At 39.4% G+C, this 18,967-nt stretch overlaps 1 protein-coding gene across 8 annotated transcripts in view; it reads right to left on the bottom strand.

The window, feature by feature from the left end:
* Nucleotides 1–612: 612 nt before the first annotated feature.
* Nucleotides 613–18,967, bottom strand: part of RPS6KC1 (ribosomal protein S6 kinase C1) — a 244,848-nt gene continuing 226,493 nt past the window's right edge. For all 8 annotated transcript variants that reach the window (XR_016392839.1, XM_089909628.1, XM_089909646.1 and 5 more), the window contains one exon: nucleotides 613–18,967. This exon is cut by the window's right edge. The gene's annotated coding sequence lies outside the window, so the exon portion shown is untranslated.

Genomic DNA, 18,967 nt, shown 5'->3' with positions numbered 1-18,967 from the left:
TCCTTACCGAAGACACCAGAAACACTGATGCCAGCTAAGTGAAGCCCCAGCTGTCGCTCCTAACTCTTCTCCACTCCTCTACCCTCTGTTCCCACACCTCCCTCAAGCTCAGCCATGGGCGCGGTCTCCCTTCCGCTGAGTTAAAATGAGCTAAGCAGAACACTCAACTGATTGAAGTCGGGGTTGACTCTGCACTTTTCAAACAACTAGTTTCATAAAGCCAGAGCGAAGTCAAACTTTACTCCAGATACTGGTTTGGCAAGTATATTGTAAAGAGTCAAGCTTATATATGTCCATGCCACTCTCTCACTTTGTCACAGCTTACCCTTCCCCCTTCCCATATCCTCAAGTCCATTCTCTGGTAAGGTCTGTGTCTTTATTCTCATCGTGCCCCTAGGTTCTTCATGACGGTTTTTTTTTTTTTCCTTAGGTTCCATATATATGTGTTAGCATACGGTATTTGTTTTTCTCTTTCTGACTTACTTCACTCTGTATGACAGACCCTAATAAACGTAAAATAGATAGCTAGTGGGAAGCAGCCGCATAGCACAGGGAGATCAGCTCGGTGCTTTGTGCCCACCTAGAGGGGTGGGATAGGGAGGGTGGGAGGGAGGGAGACGCAAGAGGGAAGAGATATGGGAACATATGTATATGTATAACTGATTCACTTTGTTATAAAGCAGAAACTAACACACGATTGTAAAGCAATTATACTCCAATAAAGATGTTAAAAAAAAAAAAAGAGTCAAGCTTAAATCCCAACTTGATCCAGTGATAAAGATTTTGCATGATTTCAGCTGTTTCCCAAAGACAGGTTCCAGGAAAAAAGACTGTGGCTTTACAGTATTAGTAACAGCAAAAATGGGAAATAGTCTAAGTGATCAGCTAAAGAGAAATTCATTAAAAAACAAACACCAACAGCAACAAAAACAGGAGACACCCATGAAATAGAATGTTATGGGTAAAGCAAAATGGTGTTTTCAAAGAATGTCTCAAAGGATGTGGAAATAACTTACAATATAATGTTAGGTGAACAAAAAGATGCAAAATTTTCTAAACAGAATCATCTCAATTTTACATGACAACACATGACGTGCATCAAAAGACTAGAAGGAAATATATTAAAAATGTTACCAGTGACTATCTCTGAGTGATGGGTTATGGTGATCTTTATTTCTTCTTCAAAAGTGTCAAAATTTTTTCAAGTTCTCATTAATGAATATATACGATTTTAAATCAGAGGAAAACTTTTATTTTAAACAAACTGAACTTGTATCAGGGCTTCAGTGATTTTATTATTCCAGGGTATGTTCTGGGGTGAGGAAAGCTTTGGCTCAACCCTCTATACCGCCTAAATGCAATCCTAGACAACAGTCATAAATGTGCAATATGATGGCTCTGTTGAAAGGGTGTTTTATTTTCATATTTTTCAGTTGATATATTATTTAATTAAATAAAATACGATTATAACACTGTTCAGAGCCTTGTTAAATTATTTATAAAAATCTTTTGGTAATATAAGGCTACTATATTATTAGCTCATTTGAAATCCAGGGATTCTTAAGATAATTCAGCACGGCTGGGAGGAAGGTGCTGGATACTCCAGGCCCCTGGCACATCCTACACTGGACTTTGTCGGGAGAAACACAGCCCTGTTTGGAAAAGAGCCCTACCCAACCCCCACACTGCAGTCCTAGGGCTGCCCCTGCACCGCAGGCCAGGGTGCAGGTATCCAAGTAGGCATGAAATCTGCTCTAATGCCCAAGACTCCGCAGAGCTGGAAGGAGTCTAGGATGGTATCAAGTTTCCAGGGTTGCTTTAGGGGTGGGGGGAATCTCAAAGGTCAGTTTCGGTCTGGAAAATCTTGAGATGAATCGTGAAGGGAATACTAGAAGTTGCTCCTGGGGCTTCCAAATAGGTTCAGGCTCCCAGGCACAAAGCAAGGACTTCTTTATCTTCTCCTCTCCCTCCCATCCTGGAGCTGACTGGGAGCTCATAAAATGGAGGGCCCTCTGCTCATGCTGCAGCCTGGCTTGCTGAGGACCAGCCAATCAGCTAGTTCTTACTGGGCAGCCAGCACAGGCCAAGTACTGGCAGGGCACTGCCCAACATTTGAGGTAAACAAAGCAGAAAAGGCATATAATCTAGTGCTTCTCAAACTTTCTAAGTGTGCATGCACATCACCAGGGGGTCTTGTTAAAAGTACAAATTCTGTCCCAGTAGATCTGGGGTAGGGCCTGAGAGTCCAATAAGCTTCCAGGTGAGGTCGATACTTCTAGCACTTGGACAATATTTTAAGTACCAAAGGTCTAGAGGGAGGGAGAAAAAGTCCAGTGGGCAAAACATATACAAAAAAATAAGCTACTAATATTGAATACCTAGAGTGTGCCAAGCAGTAGGAGAGCATATTACATGAGTTCTATCCGTGAGTTTCTCCCAGCCTGGATCTTAGTAACAGGTGTCTGGAGGGACAATGAAGCCACTGGGACAGATAGGAGGTGCCTATGGTCAAACCTGTGCCCACGTGTGGATGGGCCACAGTTAGAGCAACTGGCATGTTAATCTTCCACCAAACCTCAACCCTACCGTTGGGCCCTCACTATGAAGATATGATCCAGTAACCTCAGGATCTGAGGCTTAATCCATAAGGAAACCACAACAGGAATATAAGTATTACAAATGGGTCTTTAGATCACTTCTTAGGTCCTTTCCAATCCTAGGAACCTATGAACATAACAGATGTAGCAACCTATAAATAGCCATTAGCCAACTTCTGGCCAAGCAGAAACATGGTAAAAGCATACATGGGCAAAGCATGTTATTCCTAAGCAAGGTTTATAATGAAATTAAACATCTTTCATGTTAGAGACTTTTTTCTGATGTCCATTCACGTTGAGAGTGAAGGGCTCAGAAGTTGATTGGAAGCTCTGTGTGGGAGGACAGGCTTATCTACTGGGTGAATCTCAGGCCCTACGCCAGATCTACTGAAACAGAATTGGCATTTTTAACAAATCCCCAGGTGATGTGCATACACAAAAGTTTGAGAAGCATTGAACTACATGCTTTATCTGACCTGTTTGCCACTGCATACCCAGGGCCATGACAGTGCTTGGCATCTACTAGCTGCCCAGTAAGTATTTCTTGATTGGCCATTATATGGACTGTAATTTATAATGAAATTATATGCTAATTTTTAATTTTAAAAGCAGCACAACTGTTGAACTCAACACCTAGAAGTTCTAAGGCACCAAAGGGCCTGACATTCTTTCTGGTGGCACTGTCATATTAGCAGGACATCGGAGCTTTGCTACCTTAAAGCTATCTCTGCTTCCTACTAAAACCCTGCTAAAATAATAAGCAAAGGAACATACAAAGGACAAAGAAAACAGGAGAGGAGAAGACAGCATACAACAGATGTTTCCAAATATTTGGGGAATGGAAGGTGGCTGCATGAGTGATAACTGGCTCAGCAGAGTGGAAAACTATGAAATCTAAGAACCATCGAGAGGATGCCCTGAAATGGGGTTGCTTCACAGTAGAGGCCCAGAGAGGCTCTGGGACCTTCCTCAGGAGGCAGGGTGAGGGTGGAGCTGGAAGGGGAGGATTGGCTGCTCTCTAGCCCTACCTGTGGCAGCCTGGAAACCACTCTTCCACAACCCAGCGAGCCCTGGGAGATTTATTCTTCGTATAATTAGATCAGAGCGGCTCTGGTGAAGACACCAGTCACTACAGAGGGATGAGGTGAGATGCTTTACTGAAACAATAGCATTAGGTAAACACTGACACCATCCCTGCCACCTCCGCTGCCTCCACCGCTGACAGCCAGGCTTATATACCCTAAGGACACTGATTCTTCTCTGAAGAATCTGACCTAAGAGAGACGACCAAAGATGCTGACCTGTGATGCACCCCCAGTAGGATGACCTGCCCCCATCAATCACCCTTCCGTGTACCGACAGATAAGCCTTGCCCAACACACAGAGCTTGCACCAACCTCTAAGAGTTTCAGTTTTAGTAAACAGGTGTTAGAGGAAAGTCTTCACCACAAAAACAGAAAATAAATCAAGGGAAACTTGGAGCAGATGGCCGCAATATTTCCGTTCCCACATTTTCCTTAATACTTTGCTCCTTCTTCCATTGAGAGGTGGAGTTTATGTTCTCTTCCCTTGAATCTGGGTGGCACTCCAACTAACAGAGTCACACTGTTCAGTACGGGAGCTGGTGGCCAGCACGCCCATGTGGCTATCGAGCATTTGAATTGTGGCTATTGCAACTGAAGAACTGGAATAATCATTTTATTCAATTCTAAATCATTTAAATTAAAAAATTGAAGTAGTATAAAATATTATGCCAGTAACTTGATTGTCTGGATAAGACTGTATTTCCCATTAACTATTGAAAATTTTGCATCTGAAAAAAATTTAGCATTTGAATTGAGATGTGCTATAAGTATAAAATCTAAACTGGATTTTGAAGACAGTTTGAAAAAAAAGAATAAAATATCTCATTAATAGTTTTATATTGATTACATATTACAATGATATTTTGAATATATTAAATACAATATTAGTAAAATTAATTTCACCTATTTCTTTTTACTTTTTTTTTAAACACATGATTATATTTTAATACACAACCAAAATATCTTTTTACTTTTTTAATGTGGGTACTAGAAAGGTTAGGATTACACCTGTGGCTCACAATTATATCTCAGTTGGAAAGCACTGCAATAGAGTAAAGAGGAATGACTCTATGTGAGTTCTGAGGCTAGGTAATAAAAAGGATCCGGCTTCCACCCAACTCTCATGCTCTCGGGACATGCACCCTAGAAGCCCTGAATCATCACATAAAAGTCTGCTGTCCTTGAAGCTGCCATCCTGGAAGGAACATATGATATGTTGCTAGAGAGAGATGCCCCAGGTGTTTGAATCTTCCCGACCCAGACACCAGACATGCAAGTGAGCGAGCCTTCAGACACTTCCAGCCTAGGTGAAGCTGAATGGACCAAAGATGAGCTGCACCTGCTGAGTTCTGCTCAGTTGAAGGTTCATGAGCAAAATAAATGTTATTATAAGCCACTAATATTGGGGGGGGGTGGGGATTTGTGACATAGCACTAGATAACCAGAACAGAGGGAATCGTGCTAGAAATACGAAAAACAAAAAAACTAAAACTACAATTCCTCTCTCCTTACAGAGATAAATATATATAAATATATCATTAATAAAAATAAGAATAGGATGTTATCAAATAGGTGTATCCAAAGAATAAGATTCTTGAAAATTAAAAAGATCACTGCTGAAGGAAAACTCAATAGAAAAACTTGAGATTAAGCTGAAGAAATGTCCAAAAACAGAATAAGAAGAAAATAGGAAAGAAAAAAAGGTTTGATCATGCAAAAAAGCCCAAACCTAGCTAATAGGAATTCTTGAAAGAACAGAAAACAGAAGAAATATACAATAAATAGTCTCTAGGCTAAAGGACCTGAGTTTCCAGACTGAAAGGTCTACTGAGGGCTCATCATTGGGAAACTGAGAAAAAGCCACATGACTGGGAAATTCAGGAGGAACTGAGAAAAGATCCTAAAAGCTTTCAAAGAGGGAAAAAGAGTTGCCTAATTCTTGCCTCTCTTAGCAGCTCTCCCTGAAATCTTTCATGTCAAAATTGAGTGGCCAAAAATCCAATTCTATAAAATAACGCTATTCTGATCTCAGACTATTAAGTATCTCAACTTCCAGGACTACTCTGATCTCCCTGTAAAGATATCACAAATGCCTTATCTACCTTCTGTGTTGGTGTTCTTAAACCTAAGGTGTACCTCTTGGAAATAACCTTATCAGGTACCATTAAATACAAATACTGCAGTGAAATTCCAAGGAATTACCCCCACTGGATTCATGATTCCCAAGATATCATACACCCACATCCTGGGCTTCCATACTGACAGGAAATCTAAAACTGAAACTCCCTCAAGATTCTTCTGAAGCAAATGGCATCACAAAGGAGACACTTTTCCCAAGAATCCCAGATCAGGCGGCAGATGGCTAGACACGAACAGCTTTGACCCATGACCTCCTGATCAAGATCCAGACACAGGGACCCACTGAATGCCATACCCTTGTTTGTCTCTTTCTTTCCTCATTCTTTCCATAACTATCTATTCCCTTCTCTGTTTGTTTAAAACTTTGTTAAAAGGAGATTCTTAAAATTACTTCCCCTAATGTTACAGTATTCTGGATGCCAGAGGTTAAACCTTGGTAAATCAAGAGGATGAATGAAGTATTGGGAAAATTTACTGATATCAAACCTCCCTTCTCCTTGGTCTGGGAATGTAAGTGTCCTTCTGGCTGATCTGAGGATGGGGCAGGATCTGGACTAATAAGCATTATCCAAGGCCGTTTGACAACTCTTTTAATCCATGTTGTCTCCACAATCATTCACTATGTTCTCTTCAGAATCTTAGAGGCTTCTAGTCAGCCACTTGCTCAAAAAAAAAAAAAAAAGGGATTGAAATTCAACTACAAAGGCAAAACAAAAGTCACAAGAAACTCGATAGCAGTCCTCACCAATGGGTCTGAGACTGCAGTTGACAGGAGTTAGGTAATTTGAGGGAGTGAACAAGTCAGAATCTGATCAGATGATAAGAATTGGTCTCCCTGTTGACCAAGAAGGGGAACTCTAAGAGACTCCAAGTGACTAAAAATTTCCTGCTGTGGCCCTTATATGACGTGACTCCTGCAGCTGTTGTTCCCCCATTCTTGATAAAACCCGAATCAAGATCGATTCCACTTCATTCCTCTAATTCTTCCCATCTTACTGATGCTCTGGTCAATTTTATTCTATACCTGCTGACAGTGGTTTTACTGTTTGACAACTTTGTGTCCATTCTGAACAAAGAATGCAAGGGGATAATGAACAACTGAAAACTACTGTTGTGTTAGGGTAGTGAGACTATTAAGACTTGTTTCCTATTTTCCAAATTTTCTCTAAGGTAGTTACATCATCTTCACAGTAATTATATCTCCTAATGAAAAAGGGAAGGGATGCATTACTCAGTTCCTACACAGTTATAACCACTCCAAGAAAAGATTTCCAAGAACATCTTAAGAATTTGATGTTTTCCACATAGTTACTCAAGGTAAGTCTTGAGTCACCTGGAATATTGGTTTCTCTAAACTTTTTCTTTACTTAAAGAATAGGGTGGGAGGGAGATGCAAGAGGGAGGAGAGATATGGGGATATGTGTATATGTATAGCTGATTCACTTGTTATAAAGCAGAAACTAACACACCATTGTAAAGCAATTACACTCCAATAAAGATGTTAAAAAAAGTAGCCTATTTCTCCAGCAGAAACATGAATATTTGGTTTAGAAATGACCAACGAAAGCTTTGATTTCCTGCCACCTACTCTTCTCCAAAATGCCAAATTAATGGCATCTGATCCTAACAAAGTGAGGCATCCACATCTAAAACTGTCTTTATAATGGGGGTAGGGAGAGAGGGGGAAAAAGCAGGGGTAATTTTTTCCCAATATGTTTGTCATTATTATAGGTTATATATACAGAAGGAAAGTTAATTAAGCTTTAAAAAAAAAATCCATCACACATCAATGGCCGCATTTTAATGAGTACAAAAAGTTGAGGTGTTTACTACCAATTAAAGTGGTTTTTAAATAAGCATTAATTAACACAGAAATTCAGAAGAAAGTTATACCTTGTCAAAGAAAGGCCAGTGCAGGCTATGCCCACTTCTGCTCCCATTCATATTCAGATAGTAATTACTACCAACCCTATATTTTCCATAATAATGAGGAGATGCTGTCATGTCTATCAAACAACAACACACACACAAAAGTGGTAGAATTAGAAATTCTCAACCTGAAGTAAACTTTTCAAATTTTTTCCTTCTGGGTTTTTCCCTCATCCGTGTCAGAGTTATTCAAAGAGGAGGTTGGCCTGATTTTAATGGTGAGTTTCTCTTTCTTTTTCCCCCTTTTGTAGGGAGCACTGTGTAAGGAGTACTCACTGGTCAAGTCTACATCAGCAAATCAGAACAATTACCCAATCATGATTTAAGAGGGCCTGCGGTTCTTCCTTTGTTTCTTAATAATTATGTTAATGTGCATAACACTACTCCCTCTATCCCATTTCCTTTTAGAAAATATTGTCTATCATAAGGTGGTAAGGAAGAGAAGGACATAAAATCTTTAAAACCCACAACCTAACTAGCACACAGTCTGATGGATGGTCTCATCCTTAAGTGGAAAGTAATGGGGAGTATGCTGGAGTTTGGGGCAGCACCTAGGAAGATGTCATGGGGGTGGTCACAGGAAAGGGGTCCTCAAGCACCTCGAGACAACACGTTCCAGAGATTGAGCCTCAACCTCACAAATCACATTTTCTTACTGATGACCTTATTCTTACCAAATTCACATACAATTAGCCAATAAATCAGTATATTAATTTACTAATCTTTAATGGAAGAGTTCAGAAATTCCCTCTTTAGAGCTTGGAATTAATTCTCATGCTTCCTCTCCAGGTGGTCCCCCTCCCAATATCGATGTGTTTATTAGGAAAGGAAGCTGAGTTATTAATCAGAAGGCCCCTTGGTGAACTCGAAATTGGAACAGGAAAGCAGAATGCTGTGGGAGGGTTCTGCTCAATGGAATTTCCCCTCTGCACAACAGGGAACCTCTTCCTTGTTGTCAAAACACTCTAATCCTTTGCATGCAGTGCCTCTGCCTTATACAGTGCAAATGTGCCAACTTGGTCTCTCTGGACTCCAATTTTCAGTGAAGATTCCTCCCCTGTCTCACTGGTACATATTTTGCTTTATCTAACAGTAAAGTTCCTCCCTTTGTGGTAATTTAATTAGTCAAATTCTCACCATGTGAGAAGCTCCTCACAGCCACAGTCTTTAATGATCCAAGGATAGAACACCAAACAAGAAAGATCAATTCCAGGAGTTTGCATTGGACATGTTTTCAATCAAGTTAGCTAAGTTGCTGTAGAGTCGATTCTTGAAGCTAAAGGGTGAGAGGCAGTGGAAGAGACTTCATCATCTCCCAGAGAGGGGTGGTTTCTCCCCAGTGTGCAAAAAGGTGACAGGATGCTTCCACAAGTTCGCACAAAGAAGTGGGAGGGAATCTACCAGTCTTCTTGAGTCTTGAATTATGCATGAATAAAGAGATGGATGAAGAGATGGTTTGATTATGTGGCCTTTTAGTTGCCAGAGTATATTTTCAGTGCATCCCCGGGAGGCTGTGGTAGCTTCAGAATTTCTATTTATAAGACAGGTTTAGGGAGCAATCCAGTTGGAAGGGGCTTAGAGAACTTGTCTGGAAGCCACATTTGCAAAGCAGACATGCCATTTTTACCTAGATTGAACATTTCTTGGAGTGGCCTAGGGGTGCTGATGAACACTGAGGGAGGAAATGAGGACTCTGCCCGTTGCTATGGGATTACTGAGGGTGGGAGCCAGGTCTAATTTATCCTTGTTTTTTTTTTTTTTTTGGCTGCACTGTGTCTTCGGTTGCTGTGTGCAGGCTTTCTCTAGTTGCGGCGAGCGGGGGCTACTCTTCGTGCGGTATGTGGGCTTCTCATCCTGGTGGCTTCTCTTGTTGCAGAGCGTGGGCTCTAGGCGCGGGGGCTTCAGTAGTTGTAGCACATGGGCTCAGTATTTGTGACACTTGGGCTCTAGAGCACAGGCTCAGTAGTGGTGGCGCACGGGCTTAGATGCCCTGCGGCATATGGGATCTTCCTGGACCAGGGCTCGAACCCGTGTCCCCTGCATTGGCAGGCAGATTCTTAACCACTGTGCCACCAGGGAAGCCCCTAATTTATCTTTGAATCATGTAAATGCCTAGCAGGATGAATAGTATAAGACAAGTGTTCAAAATTTTTATTAAATGAATGATGAGTGAGTTTTTAGTTCCATGTTAAAGTTGGTAAGTTCATGCCTGGGTTTGATTCCCTTATAAGCCCACTGGCTTCCCTCCTGTTTCATGACTAGTGACTGCGTTCTTAATTTGTACCAACCAACTGGTATACCTTCCCTCATCACAACCAGGCCCAGGAAGAGGCTGATAATGGACCAGCAAAAAGCTACAAAGAAAAACCTAAAAAACCCAGGAATTTAGTTGGAAAGAGAACAGGCTGAATTGACACAGGAGAGAAGGAGTGGCTGGTAATCAGTGTGGAGTAGGAAGCATACTGTGGCCCACAGCTCACTGACGAGCCACAGAGCACAAATATCCTGCCATTCAAGTTGTAGGCACTCTCCATCATACGTTTTTAAAAATATATATAGCTATTCACTGTTGACACTCACCTCCATCTTATCTGATCCATTTATACAGGAATAAACAGGCTTTGAAGAACAGTTAAGTACCAGTGTGCTTCTCAGGAGAGAATAGTAAAATGCTGGCAACCCCTCAAATTCCAGAAGTATGAAAATCTCCTACCAGGGCTGCCACTTTGGCCTTTACTTTTCTCTCATTCCTTTCACTGCCGTTGCTTTTACAGGAAAATACTCATTTAGGGCACTGTTTAAACATGCAGTCAACTGTACTTCTTTTTGGAAAAGTGTGCAATTCCCCCCCATAGCACAGAGTTGGGTAAAATGCCTCCTTGGTCAAGTCTGGCAAAAGGAAGTGTCTCTTTTTCTGAAATTCCTGAGTTATGTTACCTTTATCTGGCCTTATTAAAATGGAAAGAACTTCTCCTATGTGTGTCCCATTCTTCTATTTATCAGACTAGGGATAGATTGTGCCTTTCCACTTAATTTGGACAATGAACTGAGTTTCATTTTTATTTATGGGCTTCATAAATCCGTCTCACTTGCTGCTTTTCATGCCCCAGTTCCACGCTGTTGTGCTGGGATTTCCCACCCTGCCAGGCAATTAAACCAAAAACTCGGGGAAAAGAAATTTCTTTACAAAACTCTTTTAAATCCAAAATACATATAATCATCTCCATTTCAGGTCCAATTTATTTAATGGACAGGGCCTTTAAGTCTTTTTTTTTTTTTTTGGAGCATCCAACTCTCCAGGTTAATTCTTTTGCTGTCATAGCCAACCCCTCATTTGAGTTCTAAAGGTTAGTTCAAAATTCCAGGATGGAAAGCATGCTTAATTTTAAACCCTCTGTCTCCAGACCGGGTGTCAGGCTTGTGAGAAGGTACTACGGTGGCCACGTGGCTGATGGGCCTGAGGAACAGCAGGGGGTCACGCACCATGATCACCTGAGCCCGGAGCAGGAGAAGCCCAGAAACCTGGAGCAGCACCAATAGCTCCATGTTCTATGCCAGATTAGATAAAACCGACAAACAAATAAACAAAAGCCGTGAGACCCAACCATACAGACCTACAGCATTAAAGGAAGGGAGGAGAGATGTAGTTCCCTTTCTTAGTACTTTGCCATCCTCAGAGGAAATTACTGCTATTTCTCTAAATAGACAACCAAACAGCAAGCTTCTACCTGATAAGGCTGCATCCAATAGGATCCAATCCCATCTAATAAAATTTATAGACTGGGCTCAGGTATAGTTCAGTCTTGTTATACGTAAGTCTAAGAAAAGAAATCCAATAAAACTTTATTTAGACAGAGACCCAGTAATTGAATCTCACAATGCTCAGACACAGGCCAAGCTAAAGTTTACTTTGATGCTTTCTCTGATTCAATCTCACACCCACACAAACACACTACATATGTGTGTGTGTGTGTGTGTGTGTGTGTGTGTGTATATTTCAAGCAGAAGTGGGCAAAGAACGTTTAAAGCTGGCCCTACAAGGCTGTAAGCTACTTAAGACCAGGAACCATTGCTGGTTCCTCTTTCTCTTTAGTCCATCAAAGGTACTGCAAGTTTGTTAGATTCATTTACCTGAAATTCTTTATATGTGAGGTGAGCAGGCTGCTTCAACTGTCATGCCACCAATCACTAGGGTTGACCCAGATGCTCTGGCTGACTGTGAAGGTGTTTCCTTTCTCTCTCTATGTGGAGCCTAGGAAAAGATAAACTAGAAAGCAAGAATTTGTAAGTGTGTGTATTGCACAATGTTGACATGGCTGACACAAGTGTTTTGGTCCAGCTGGCAGGTTTCTCCCTGGAGTAGAGGTGGGTGGATCAGAATGTGATAAGAATGTCACCAACCATTAGGATCATCCACCTCCCTCTGCAAACCACATAACCTTCTGTCTTCGAAGGTACTTGCCTAGTAGGGAGAAACCAGAGATAACACGAGTACCCTCATTCATTTAGCAGTTACTATTATTTTGGAAAATTAATAAACTGACATTCTGATTTATATCACAATCTTTTGAACCTTTGTTAATGTGGATCTATCTCCCTGAACCTGATGAATTATGGTGAATCAAGTTCTGGACCTGGCCAAGATGGGGTCTAGAGACCAAATTGTGCTAGCAGAGCAGGGGTATAATACCATGCAACATCCTGCCTCAGCAGCCAGTCAGCCCCCCTAAATCTTTCTAATACTATATAACATCTCAGGAAATACTTAATTCTACCTTAGGGATACTGCATGCACTGGATTGCTAAATTGCACTGAAGTAAAATCCCTCAAAGAACAAAATGGTGTTAGAAAAGAAAAAAAGAATCCCTTTCCCTAAATAACACTGAACAGAGATGGGCCTGAACCAACATAGAGACTCAACGTTATTTCATAACGTTGTGCAGGTTGTACACTGCACAAAAGCACCATCAAAGAGGCACTTTTCATTCACAGGCATTATTATAGATTTTTGTATTTACTGGCCAATGGCAGTAAATGCCTAAGGCAGGGCTGCCTTTTTCTAAACTGCACAAAGATAAAGGCTGGCAGTAGCTCTGTAAAAACTCATATCTAGTAAAAGGACAAGGTAGCCAACATCCTCTTTATTTCTATTTATATATTTATATATTTTTATGTTTTTATTTTTACATTTATATTTGTGTATATGTATTATGTGTGTGTATATATATATAGTATCCCCAAGAAGTCCCTCCATGTGCCCCACCCAATCATAATCCCTCCCTTCCCCCAAAGTAACAGTTATCCTGTTGTAGTTATCAGTTCTTTGCATTTTAAAAATCATTTTATCATCAAAATGTGCATCTCTAGACACTATTGTTTAGACATGCCCTTAAAATTTTCAGTATCTTTCTTTTAATCTATGGGTTTCTCCTCCATCATTTTCATATCTTTATAAATTATCTGTTGAAGAATTCAGGCAATTTGACATATAGTTTCCCAGTGTCTTGATGTTGCTGACTGCATACTCATGGAAAAGTTCAACATGTTCCTATGACTTCTGTATTTCCTGAAAATTGCAAGCTCAGTCCACTTAAGTATCAGACCGCTTTTGGACCCCATCGTGAAGACTACCAGTGGTGTTTACCAACAATACTACAGGAGACACAAAATATCTGGTTGTCTTTCTTTTTATAATCTTAGCAGCCATTGATGTTTAATGCTTGTATCCATCCATTAGGGGTGGCAAAATGGTGATAGTCTAATTCTATCACTTCTTTTACATTCTGTAGCTGGAGTAACTCTATAAGAGACTCTGTCCCTCATTTACTATTTGGATATCCAGTGATACAGTTCATATAAAAATCAGTATTCTTCTTTCCCTTTATTTCCCAGTTTTCAAGATAATGAATTAGTTCTCTATAATTCTCTGAAGGTGATCATTCTTTGTAATATCATTATCAAATCATGGATTAAACATACATGATGGGTTTCAGTTTTTCTCATTAATAAAGGTCAAATTGTCCCATCTTTGGCCAGTAGGAGACTCTGTGTCCTTTTGACATGACCCTAGGAATCTCTGATTGCTTCCTTGTTATCCAAGATGTTCCAGCTTCATTTTGTAACTTTCTGCCCCAGACTTATTTCTCCAAGAAGCCATAATTTATTTTACAGAAAAATGGTATTTCAAAACCACAATCTGAGTGCTAGAGACGCTCTTTGCTAAATTAGACATAGTTTCTAAGACTTTTCAGTGGAATAAACTAGGAAATAGTATTGATTCAAAGAAAAAACATCTTATAAATGCATATTGGTGCTTTCTATTCAAATTCAACACTACAGAACTTTTACCTAACCACTTCTCTGTAACATCAGAATCTTCTTCCATTCTGAGAATCCTGGTTCTTAAAAGCAGGGAGGCTGATAGAACATTTCACATGACTTATTTGTTTTATCCCACGTTACACAGCAACAACCTCAGAATGACAACACTAATATCACCACCAACATAATTACCAAAACTATTTTTATATTTTTGTATATTCTCTCCCTACTTTCCCCATTAAAAAAATAGATCTACCAGATCTACACTGTCAGAGCATATGGTCATTACACACCATACTCTTTCCCCCTTAGTCCTCCTTCACTCCTAGTTCTACAGGCAACTATTTACTTAATGCTTAAGTCTTCCCCCCACCCCGCCCCACACCGCACGGCACGTGGGATCTTAGTTCCCCAACCAGGGATTGAACCCGTGCCCCCTGCATCAGAAATGTGGAGTCTCAACCACTGGACCACCAGGGAAGTCCCCACTTAATGCTTAAATCTCACATTGGTGTCTTTCTCATCACCTCAGTTGCCTACAATATATTCTCTAGTAGATTTCTCAGGAAGAGCTCATGCAAATAATACTCCATGAATACTCACATGTTGATAACTATTGTGCTCTTTATACTTAAAAGTTAGCTTTATTGGGTATAAAATCCTTGGCTCACTCTTTCTTTCCTTATTTTAAATACAGTTGACCCTGTACAACACAAGGGTTAGGGGACCTAATCCTCCACACAGTAGAAAATTCAGGTATAACTTATATTTGGCACTCCATATCTGCAGTTCCTCTGTATCCAAAGTTCCACACCTGCAGATTCAACCAACCATGGACGGTGTAGTACTGTAGTATTTACTATTGAAAAACACATATAAGTGGACCCACAGAGTTCAAACCCACGTTGTTCAAGGGTCAACTCTATGTTGTTTCATTTTTTTCCCCCTCAGTAAAACACTGTCGTTGAGAAGTGATTAATGATAATCTTTTCTCCTTTGTAAGTCATGTGCACTTTTTCTTCTAAAAGCTCAAAGGATTTCTTCCTTTTCTTGGTGTTAGTCATACTGTAGTCATTCTCAGGTATGCAGTGTGCTATTTCTATATTTAGCTTCAATTTGTTTTTTTTAATTTTCAGGAAAGTTTTCTTGAATTAGTTTTTATAGTTCAATTTGCCTTGCTTTGGTTTTCTTTGTGATCTCCTACCAACCATATATCCAATTTCCTTTGCCCACTTCAATATTTGGCACTTTTTCTTCAACCTTTGTATCTCTTTCTCTCTTAATTTTTTTATTTAAAAAAATTTTCTGACACTCAGTCTCCGGTTCCACATGCAAGGAGCTTAGAAGTCACCACTCTATCCTAACAACAAGTAAAATTCTGAACAGACTGAAAAAACAACAACTCTTCTTGGATCTGTAAGAGATGGGCAAGGACACACGGCAAACTGCTGCTCCCAAGACTGGAAAGACAGACAAGTGAATACAGGGAGTCACGGCTTACCATAGCAGAAATTCACAAATGGAAGACTCACAGGTGGGAACCTAGGCTGTGGTAGGAAAACCTGAATTGTAATTGACAAAGTGATAGAGGCTCAATGTGGACAAGCTTGAGACTTAAAAATTCCAGGGGACTCAGTCATTGGGGTCCCCTACAATATCATGAGATTTACCTCCAGAAACTCAACCAATTTATCAGAGAAAAATCTCCTCATGCTTCCATGCTCCCAGCAAGGGAGAGGAAAAGAAACCATTTTGAAATATGCCAGGGCATTCTGTTCTTCTTAACAAGACCTTCCCTCAGGGGAAACTAGTTAACCATAGCCTAACCTGCTGGGATATTATCAGAGCCTAACTGAGCTGGGGAAGGAAAATACCCAACTCCAGTCTCCTCTAGCCTCCATGTGGGAGAATGGAAATATCTAACTCCAGTCCATTCTAGCCATCCTGTCCTACCTAAGGGGGTTGAAAAAAACTAAGAAACTCTTGTGAATTTCACAGTCCAGAGGCATAGTTTCACTAAAAGAGTGAGACCTAATCACAGGACTATAGAATGCTTCCCCTCTCCCCATACCTCACAATGGTATCACTAAAGGCTTATTTACAGCAGGTCGTTTTACACAGTACATCATGTCTGGCTATCAAGAAAAAATTACAAAGCATACCAAAAGGCAAAAAACACCATCTGAAAACACAGAGCAAGCAACAGAACAGAGATGTTGGCATTACCACAATGCAAATTTAAAACAAGTATGATTAATATGATAAGGACTCTAATGGGCAAGGTAGACAACATGGAAGAACAGATGGGCAATGTAAGCAGATAAATGGAAATCCTAAGAAAGAACCAAAAAGAAATGCTAGCGATAAAAACAAAAACACTGTAACAGAAATGAAGAATATCTTTGATGGGCTTATTAGTAGACTGGACATAGCTGAGGAAGGAATATCTGAGCTAGAGGATATTTCAAGAGAATCCTTGAAAACAGAAAAGCAAAGAGAACAAAGATTGGAAAAAATACCAGAACTGAACATCCAAGGACTCTGGGGTAACTACAAAAGGTATAACATGTATGTAACGGTAATACCAGAAGGAGAAGAAAGAAACAGAAGAAATATTTGAAATAATAATAACAGAATGTCCCCCAAATTAATGTCAGACATCAAACCACAGATCCAGGAAGCTACACCTAGAGGAACAAAGATAGGACTCACATCTGACTTCTCCTTAGAAACCATGCAAGCAAGAAGAGAGTGGAGTGAAATATTTAAAGTGTTGAGAGAAAAAGAATGCCAACCTAGAATTTTGTATCCTGAGAACTTAACATTCAAAAGTGAAAGATAAAAAAAAGACCTCCTCGAACAAACAAAAATTGAGGGAATGGCTCAACATTCAAAAACTGATTAATGAATCCATCATAACAACAGGCTAAAAAAGAAAAATCACATGATCATATCAGTAGATACAGAAAAAGCATTTGACAAAATCTACCCCACATTCATAAAGACTCTCAGGAAAGTAGGAACACACCAGAGCTTCCTCAGCTTGATGAAGCACATTTACAAACAATCTATAGGGAGGGATAAATTAGGAGGTTGGGATTAACATATACACAATCCTATATATAAACTAGATAGCCAACACAGACCTACTGTATAGCACAGGGAACTATACTCAATATTCTGTAATAACCGAACTGGGAAAAGAATTTGAAGAAGAGTAGAAATATGTATATGTATAACTGATTCACTTTGCTGTACATCTAAAACTAACACAACATTGTAAATCAACTATACTCTAATATAAAATAAAAATTAGTGAATTCCCTGGCAGTCCAGTGGTTAGGACTCCATGCTTTCACTGCTGAGGACCTGGGTTCGATCCCTGGTCAGGGAACTAAGATCCCACAAGCTGCATGACACAGCCCAAAAAATAAAAAAATTAAATTTAAATTAAAATTTAAAAAAATCTACCCCACATTCATAAAGACTCTCAGTGAAGCAGGAATAGAGGGCAGCTTCCTCAGCTTGATAAAGCACATTTACAAAAAATCTATAGGGAGGGATAAATTAGGAGTTTGGGATTAACATATATACACTACTATATATAAAATAGATAACCAACATGGACCTACTGTATAGCACAGGGAACTATACTCAAAATTTTTTAAAAATCAATAAGGGAAAAGAATCTGAAAAAGAATATATATATTTTTATATTTTATATATTAGATATATAATATATATAACTGAATCACTGTGCTGTATACCTGAAATTAACATGGCACGTAAATCAAGTGTACTTCAATTTTTAAAAAGTACAAAAAAAGAGATGAAAGTAAATAAAGTACTCCTTATTAAAAAAAATCTACATCTGATATCAGACTTAACGGTGAGAAACTCAAAGTTTCACACTAAGATCAGGTACAAGACAAGGATGTCCCCTCTCACTGTTCCTTTTCAACAGCATACTGGAAGTTCTAAGCTAATGCAATAATACAAGACAAGGAACCAACAGGTATGCAGATGGGAAAAGGAGAAATAAAACTGTATTTGTTCACAGATGACATGATTAGCTACGCAGAAAATCGGAAAGAACTGACAAAAAAACTCTTGGAACTAGTAAGCGATTATAGCGATGTTGCAGGATACAATTTCCTATATACCACCAATGAACAAGTGAAATTTTAAGTTAAAAAACACAATGCCATTATATTAGCACCCCCTCCAAAATAAGATACTTTAGTATAAGTTGAACAAAAAGAAAAAGACAAGATCTTCGTATGCAGAAAACTACAAAACTATGATGAACAAAGTCAAAGAACTAAATAAATGGAGAGGTATTTCACGTTCATAGATAAGAAGACTAAATATTGTCAAGATGTCAGTTCTTCCCACTTTGATCTATAGATTCAATGCAATACGAATCAGAATCTCAGCAAGTTATTTTGTGGATATCAACAAAGTGATTCTAAAGTTTATATGGAAAGGCAAAAGACCCAAAATACCCAACACAATATTGAAAGACAAAGTTAGACAACTGACACTATCCAATTTAAAGATTTACTATAAAGCTACTGTAAATCAAGGCAGTGTGGCATTGGTGAAAGAATGGACAAATAGATTGTTAAACAGAATAGAGACCCCAGAAGTATTAATAGAACCACATAAATATGGTCAACTGATTTTTGACAAAGAAGCCAAGGCAATACAATGGAGTCTTTTCAACAAATGGTACTGAAACAACTGAAGATGCAAAAAAATGAATCCAGACACAGACCTTACACCCTTCACAAAAATTAACTCAAAATGGATAACAGACCTAAAGATAAAAAAAAAAAAACTATAAAATTCCTAGAATAAAAACCTGGATGAATTTAGGTATGGCAGTGACTTTT

Source organism: Delphinapterus leucas, chromosome 1, assembly GCF_059928025.1.
Source record: "Delphinapterus leucas isolate spDelLeu-1000000601 "Yukka" chromosome 1, BTC_Dleu_Yukka2, whole genome shotgun sequence".
Taxonomy (NCBI): domain Eukaryota; kingdom Metazoa; phylum Chordata; class Mammalia; order Artiodactyla; family Monodontidae; genus Delphinapterus; species Delphinapterus leucas.
The sequence above is the reverse complement of the archived record's forward strand: the minus strand, read 5'-3'. Positions and strand labels throughout refer to the sequence as shown.